The sequence below is a fragment of the Coenobita brevimanus genome, chromosome 39 (genome assembly GCF_032717465.1).
Source record: "Coenobita brevimanus isolate Jiangsu-jjx chromosome 39, ASM3271746v2, whole genome shotgun sequence".
In the NCBI taxonomy this organism is placed as follows: Eukaryota; Metazoa; Arthropoda; class Malacostraca; order Decapoda; family Coenobitidae; genus Coenobita; species Coenobita brevimanus.
The window spans coordinates 1,351,176-1,358,344 of record NC_136992.1 but is presented as its reverse complement, the minus strand read 5'-3'; positions in this window follow the sequence as shown (position 1 = coordinate 1,358,344).

The following is a 7,169-nucleotide window of genomic DNA, read 5'->3' as shown; positions in this document are numbered from 1 at the left end:
TTTTTTTTTAGAGAGAGAGAGAGATTGGTGGCTAATTGATTTTGGTGACTGTTTGGATATAACATCAAGTATGCAAATAAAAGCCATTCAGATTTTATTGATGAACAAGCTTAATGTATGTCCCAAGGGTTAAGCTTCTCAGATGCATTTTATAAGTACCTGTTTTTTTTTTGTGATTGACTTGGAACTATAAACTGAAGCCACATTAACCCATTCAATCCAGTGATGCATTTTTTATTTTATTTCTCATACTTCCAGTTGATATGATTCAACTTAGGAATGGCTTCGTGTATTGAAGGGATTGATTAAGTTTGTATCTAACCTCTCCAGTTCCAAAAGTCAATCCTTAGGTAAATAAAATCATCTGGAGACTTCAAGAATGAAATAAAAAAACGTTGCCAGGCTGTATGAGGTAAAAACATGTGATCCATTTAGTCACCTATTTCCAGCAGTGGACTGTTTACCCTTGACAGACACTGAAGCGTGGTGTGGCTGTACCCATACCGGGGACTGTACATTCATAACTGTTGTATTAGTGCTGTATATTTCGGTATTTTCAAACACGTGTTGTGTAGAATAAGTCAGTGACATAATTGCATTTTTTAACCATACAGTAATTTGGTGACATATTTTTCAACATAGTTTTGCTACCACACGTTGGCTTTTACTCAGCTTAGGAAGGATCTCTAATTGTGCAAGGGTAAACTAAGGCTATATCTAACCCTTCCAGTGGGAAAAAAAAAAAATCTAAGTTGAAATAAGCCATCTGGAAGTAGCAAGAATAAACTAAAAAATATGTCATCAAAAGTGAAGGGGTTAAGACTTGTAAACAGATATTCAGTAGTGATTATATTCTATAGCCTGTCAGTGATTTTTTTTTTTGTGTATGTGATATGACACTATAGGACTGTACCTTGTAAATTCAGCCACAACCCCAGTATCAAAGTTTCTGATGTTATAATTGCCCTTTGATATTCTTGTTCTGGGTTATACTGCATTGTTGACAGCTCCTTAACAGGTATACTCTGTTCACTTTATCTAGGTGCAAAATTGCCCTATCTGGAATTCTGAGCTTTAGCAACAGATTAACACTAGAGTATGGTGCTAGTCTTGAAAAAGTGCTATGAAAGATATGCAGGGCTGTAGTACTTTATTTTCTTCATCTGCCATTGAACTATGGGAAATGGGCTACAAAAGGATGAAATTCTCCATCTACAGTAGTTGAGGTGAGTGAACTGTTTTTACTTGGCTGTATTCTTATTGTCTATGGAGGCTGTCAGCACCTCTTTCTTGCCGGTTTATTTCAGTGCGTGGCAGTTTAATATTCCCTGTATTGTACCTATGAAATCTTTGTTGATGTTTAAAAGAAATGAGTAACATACAGGAGGATAGTAAGGTGTAGTATGTAAAATAATATCACTGAAGAAGGACTGCTGGAAAGCCACCTAAGCTGATTAGAATACACTCCTCATAGTTCACAAGACATGAAGAAAGCCATTTGTTTACATTCCAAAGGCTAAGGTACTGGCAGACATGATTTCCATTTTAGCTACACTACCTCCTGACTACAGTATATTGTTTTATTTATGGATCTACTCATGCAGTGAAGGGGACAGGAAGAGTCTTCTTCAGGCTCTTTTATCAAGAAACTTCTCCCCAAAGCTGAATAAAGCACTTCAGGTGGTAGGAGAAATAAAAGATAAAATATGTCCCTTAAGCAAAAGTGTTAATGCCATCTTGTCCTCAGCTAGCCAAAGAAGGACGACTAAAGAAATGGCACTCAGATCGCCTGACCATTAACTCTTTTTATGCATGGACACTGGAGTAATTTATTCAGACTAAATCCAGACTTTTTTTTATTGGGAGGAAGACTGGGGAAGAAGTGAGGTGAGGTTCTCTATGCAGATTTTTAGGCTTAGGAATTGAGCAGGGAAATGACCGAAGATTGCAAGACATGGAGAGGTGCCATCAAGGGAAAAGACCTACACATACTAACATAGTCAGTGGTCATAAGCAAAAACTAAATACTGTATGGAAAATTCAAACTCAGTACAATAGTCCAAGAGTTAATTTAGTTTCAATCAAAAATTTTTCTCTGCAGAACAAAGGAGTCTTAAGGTAGCCTGAAGAAAATAGTAGTGTGTCCAAAGAAGGCAAAAACATTAACTTCCTCAAGGCTAGGGTTTTGTGATGCTCTTCATGCTGTGGGGATTGTCAGTTCTGGTACAGTAAATACATGGATAATATTTCTGAGTGTATTTAATGCAAGTATGAATAGCAGAGTACAATTTTGCCATTAAAACTATAAATTAGCTGCATTATGTAGAATCATTACAAATATTAGCTTTTGGCCTTATTTCACTAACTAGGGCTCGTATTCCTACCAGATTATGAGGCCTTCTAGCACCTCTTCCTTACCAGTTTATTTTTGTGGTTAGTTAATATTCTTGCCTAGTAGCAGTAATTGTATCAGTCTCAGGTTCTTCTGAAGTGTGAACTCAGTGGACTGCAGACTGAAGCTCCCCTCCTTCAGTGGTCTACCATCCTCCTTTCAGGGGATAGGGCGATAGTTGAGGGATGTTTGCATAACTGGGCATAGAAATTGTTGTTATATCAGTGCCACCACTTGAAGGCATCCCTCATGTGTGATATTTATACAAGCTGTGTCAACATCAACATCTAAATAATATAAAAGGCATGGAGGACAATATTAATGCAAAACAGGCTAAATAAATAAAAAAGGAACAGGTGCTAGAAAGCTTCCTAGGCTGACGAAAGTTCAGCCTTAAGTGACCAAAGTGTAATGAAAGTTATTTTCTGCATGTTGTGAAGGATGATGCTCAGAACCTCATAACTGCCACAGTTTTTGGTAATTATCCAGGATGTTAAGCTTGAGTATCCTTCTCATAATCTATCTATCTATCTATCTATATATGTCGGTAAATATTAGCCTCTTGAATTTGAGTGACATCCTTGTTAGTTTATTCTTGCTCCAGCCAGATGGCTTTATTCAGCATAAAAGAGACCTTTTAACCAACTTTAACGTATGGAAGTGAAACTTGAACGTTGTTGGAAGGACACAAGTCAAGAGTGAGAGCAGTGGAAATGAGTTATTAAGAGGAGCCTGTGGAGTCACATGGAGAGACAGGCTGACAAATGAGGATATAAAGGAGCGTTGTGGTGTGGATGTGGATGTGATAGGAAGCGTTAGGAGGAACACATTGAGGTGGTTTGGCCATGTGGAGAGGATGGAAGATGAGAGACTGATGAGGAAAGTGCATGAGATGAGGTGGAGGGGGGGAGAGGGAGGGGGAGGCCGAGGATGAGATGGAGGGATGGGGTGGAGAGGTATATGAGAGAGGGGGGTGTTAATTGGGAGCAGGGCAGTGAAATGTTGGGGGACAGGGCGACATGGAGGTGATTTGTTTGTGGCCACCCCATATGGGATTGAGGCGTCTGGCAATAGATAGATAGATAGATTACTTTTTCAGTACCAGAGGCCTTTGCTTAAGTTGTGTATAATTGGTTAAGGCATGGATAAAGTAAAAGCTACATTCCCTTATTCAAGAGGTTCATCACTTAATATTGGGTGACATCCATAATAGTTTAATCTTGCTGCTACCAGACATTTATATTCAGCATGTAATGGCCTTTCATAATGAAGGGGTTTATTAAGGCTGTGTCTGACCCCTGCTGTTCAAAATGCCTATCACAAGTTTAATAAAATTGTCAGGAAATAGCAAGAAAAAATTATAAGAAAGTCTCCATGGTGAATGTGTTAACATAATTAGGTTAGGGTTCATAAACCTTCTAAAATCTTGTATGCAACATTTGTGACATGTTGTGCTTATTGGTGATATACAATATTTAGTGCTCCTTCACATTGCTTTCTGGTAATTTTTAGCAATCCTGTTTGTAATAATATTGATGTTACCTCATGAATCTGTGTAATGTTGGCTTTTAGTTTATTTTTGCTGCTTCCAGATAATCTTATGCATATGGGGAGGCGGTGGCAGAAGTGGAAGAGAGGTGGCCTGCAGTCCTTATGGACCCAGGTTCGAATCCCGGCTGGGACAGTGAACAGTTTATGGGTTTGAACTTCATAAAAAGCAGACTTTACTGATCTACCAGAAGACCTACCAACATATCGTAAAAATAGCCCTGCTAATACCAATACACCAGTCATGTACAAGACTGCCCTAGCACGTATTCAATATGGACAGTGGGTGTTAGCACCAAAGTTATGACATGGGGAGGTGTATAATATGTAGGAGGGCTACTGGGCCTTAGGAGCAGGCTGTGGAGCCTATGCCCAGAGTCAGACACATTATAAAAAAAAAAAAAAAAAAAAAAAAATCTAAGGAGAGGCTTCTCTTACTGAAAAGGTTCATAAAGGCTCTATCTAACCCCTCCAGTTTGAATAGTCAAAACTAAGAAATATATGTAATTGTCAGGAATGTGCAAAAATAAAAGTAGAGACATCCCCAAGCCCAAGAGCACTGCCTGTTAATATTGTTCTTCGGAAGTCACAACAAAAAATTGGCTCATAATTTAACCTTTTCCCATTGGTGACTTATTATCTTTTTTTCAAGATGATCAATAGACATTTTTGTGCATGTTAAGAAAGTTGTCTGATACCATACTGAGTGGGTTAATGAAGGCTGTATCTAGTACCTGCAGCTTGAAAAAATCTCTCCTAAAATGAAGAATATTATCTAATGATAGCAAGAACAAACTAAAACCAATATCACTTGATTCAGGGGGTTAGAGACAAAACTGAATCTGGTTAAATGGTAGGTTAAACTTTTTTTCATGCAAGACTGTGTACAGAAAAAGACAAGGAAACTTAAAGCATTGTCATACTGCAGGTGCAAATAATATCATGTCTGTTTTGCAGGATATGAAACGTGCTACTGTATTTCACACTGTATATACATACATATACAGTATATATATATATATATATATATATATATATATATATATATATATATATATATGCTATATATATATGCTGTATTGTTATAAGGCTTCGGATTCCCTGTGCCAGAGATAATGGGGAAAAGTACCTATAGTCTCAGCTCTGTTTCAGTAACTTGTGCCCAGTTCTAAGTACAGTTTGTTCTCGTTATAGTTGTTTCATTTTGATTTATTTCAGTACTCAGTTGGTAATGAATTACCCAGTAATAACAGCTCTTCAGTTAAACTTGTTGTATTATTAAGTTGCTGATGAATTAAAACCTATTCTTCACCTTAAATTTCCCACGATTTGTTTCTAATACTGTATTCTTGTGAAGGCATCAGTGATTTTTTTTTTTTTCTCAGTCATGAATCAGAAGCACATCTCATGCAAAATTGTTTAGCTGTAACCCATTGATCCAATGGCATACTGTACTTTTCATTTTATACTTACCACTACCAGACATATTTACTTCGAAGAGTTAGCAAATGGGTTAATGAAAGGTATGTCTAAGTCCTCCCATTTGATAAGTTTAAGCTGGGGCAAGATAGATATAAATGACATACACAGGTTGAAGAGTAGCATTTCAGTGGAACATTAACTGGACCTTGACTGAGGGGTGACTGTAATACCCTCCTCTTTTGAGTAACCCTGCATGTTAACCCTTGACTGCAGTCTCCTGAATCTTAAGTTACCCAAGAACTCCGGCACAGGAAGGTGGAGATGTCACATGTTCTAGCAATTCTCAGTGTAGGGATGCTGACTTGTGTGCTAAGATGAATTCCTTTTTTAACTCCTTCACCATGTTAATGTATTTTGTAGTTTATTCTTGCTGTTGACATTCAGTTTTATTTAGCTTATGAAAGAATTTTTAAACTGGAGGGGTTAGATATAGCCTTCATTCACTACACGAGGTTTCCTCATCTTATCTCTTCTTTCCATTTCCACTTCTCTCTCTTCAAATGAGTGAATCTTGATTTTTGTCCTCTTTAGCACAGTTTTACCTGGATAGGGCAACTTTTTGCTGGCTTCCAGCCTTTGACTCTTTCATTATTACATAAACAAAAAACTGAATATATATCTGGTGCACTGAAGTAGCAAGAATAAAGTAGAAAAATACATCACTGAGCCGAAGGGGTTAATTCCCATTTATTTCCTGTAACATTATGTGGTGCGTTCTGGATGTGTGGTCACTCCCTGCCTCACTCACAGTGTCGGTTCTCCCAGAGTGTGATATAAACTGCCCCCAGGCTTGATCCACATCTAATTATCTTGCTCATTCACTGTACAGACAGTTATTGTTGTAGGTCAGAGGTGTGTTCTAATACACCAGCATATAACAATGACCTCCTGTGTTCTGCATAATACTTTCCCACCTTATGATAGCTAAGAGTTGTAATAAAAAATGAAAACTAATTTGATACTCTGTGAACAGTACATAGATACTGTTATAAAACTATAGTTTGCTGAAATTGATTAATCAGCTATAGATATAAATAAATCTGAATCCACATGTATAGGGTTCTTAGGACTGTTGTGCAGAGACTGATTAATCAGTTATAGAAGGCAAATTTGATACTGTATGAAGGCTCCATACAGGGTTTCCTAGGACTGTATTTGCTGAAACTGGTTAATGAGAGCATCATATTTAGGCAGTAGATGTGGATGAAGCAAGCACTGAGTTGTAGCCCTGCTTTGGGCTGTCAAGAAAGAACCGACAAGATGTGAGTGCAGGGCATATAATTTCACATTGTAAGTTAGTAAGTTAAAGCCTTCACTGTAAATACATAAGGGAAGTTTCTATTGTGCATATAATGGTTCTTTTACAGGCATATGAATGAATTTTAAACAAATGTGTGAGCTTTTGATGCACTATGGTGAGTAGTAAGGCACCTGGCAGAAAGGAAGGTTTGAGATAACTACATTGTTGCCTGCTCTAGTACTGTGCTGTATTTAGCACTTGGCCACTGTTCTTTGGAATTAAGAAGAAACTGGTGGCCACAGTTATGGAACTTGACACCAACATTACCCTTAGAATGATTAAGAATCAAAGGCAGTTCTGTTACATCTTTTAGTTTCTCTCTGGAATACGCAGTAACCTAAAGGCTTTTTACTAAGTTGGTGGGAGGGGGGACATCAAAGTAAAGTGACAAGCAGATACATGTGGAATGAGTTCAATATATTATAAAAGACTGAACTAATGACCAAA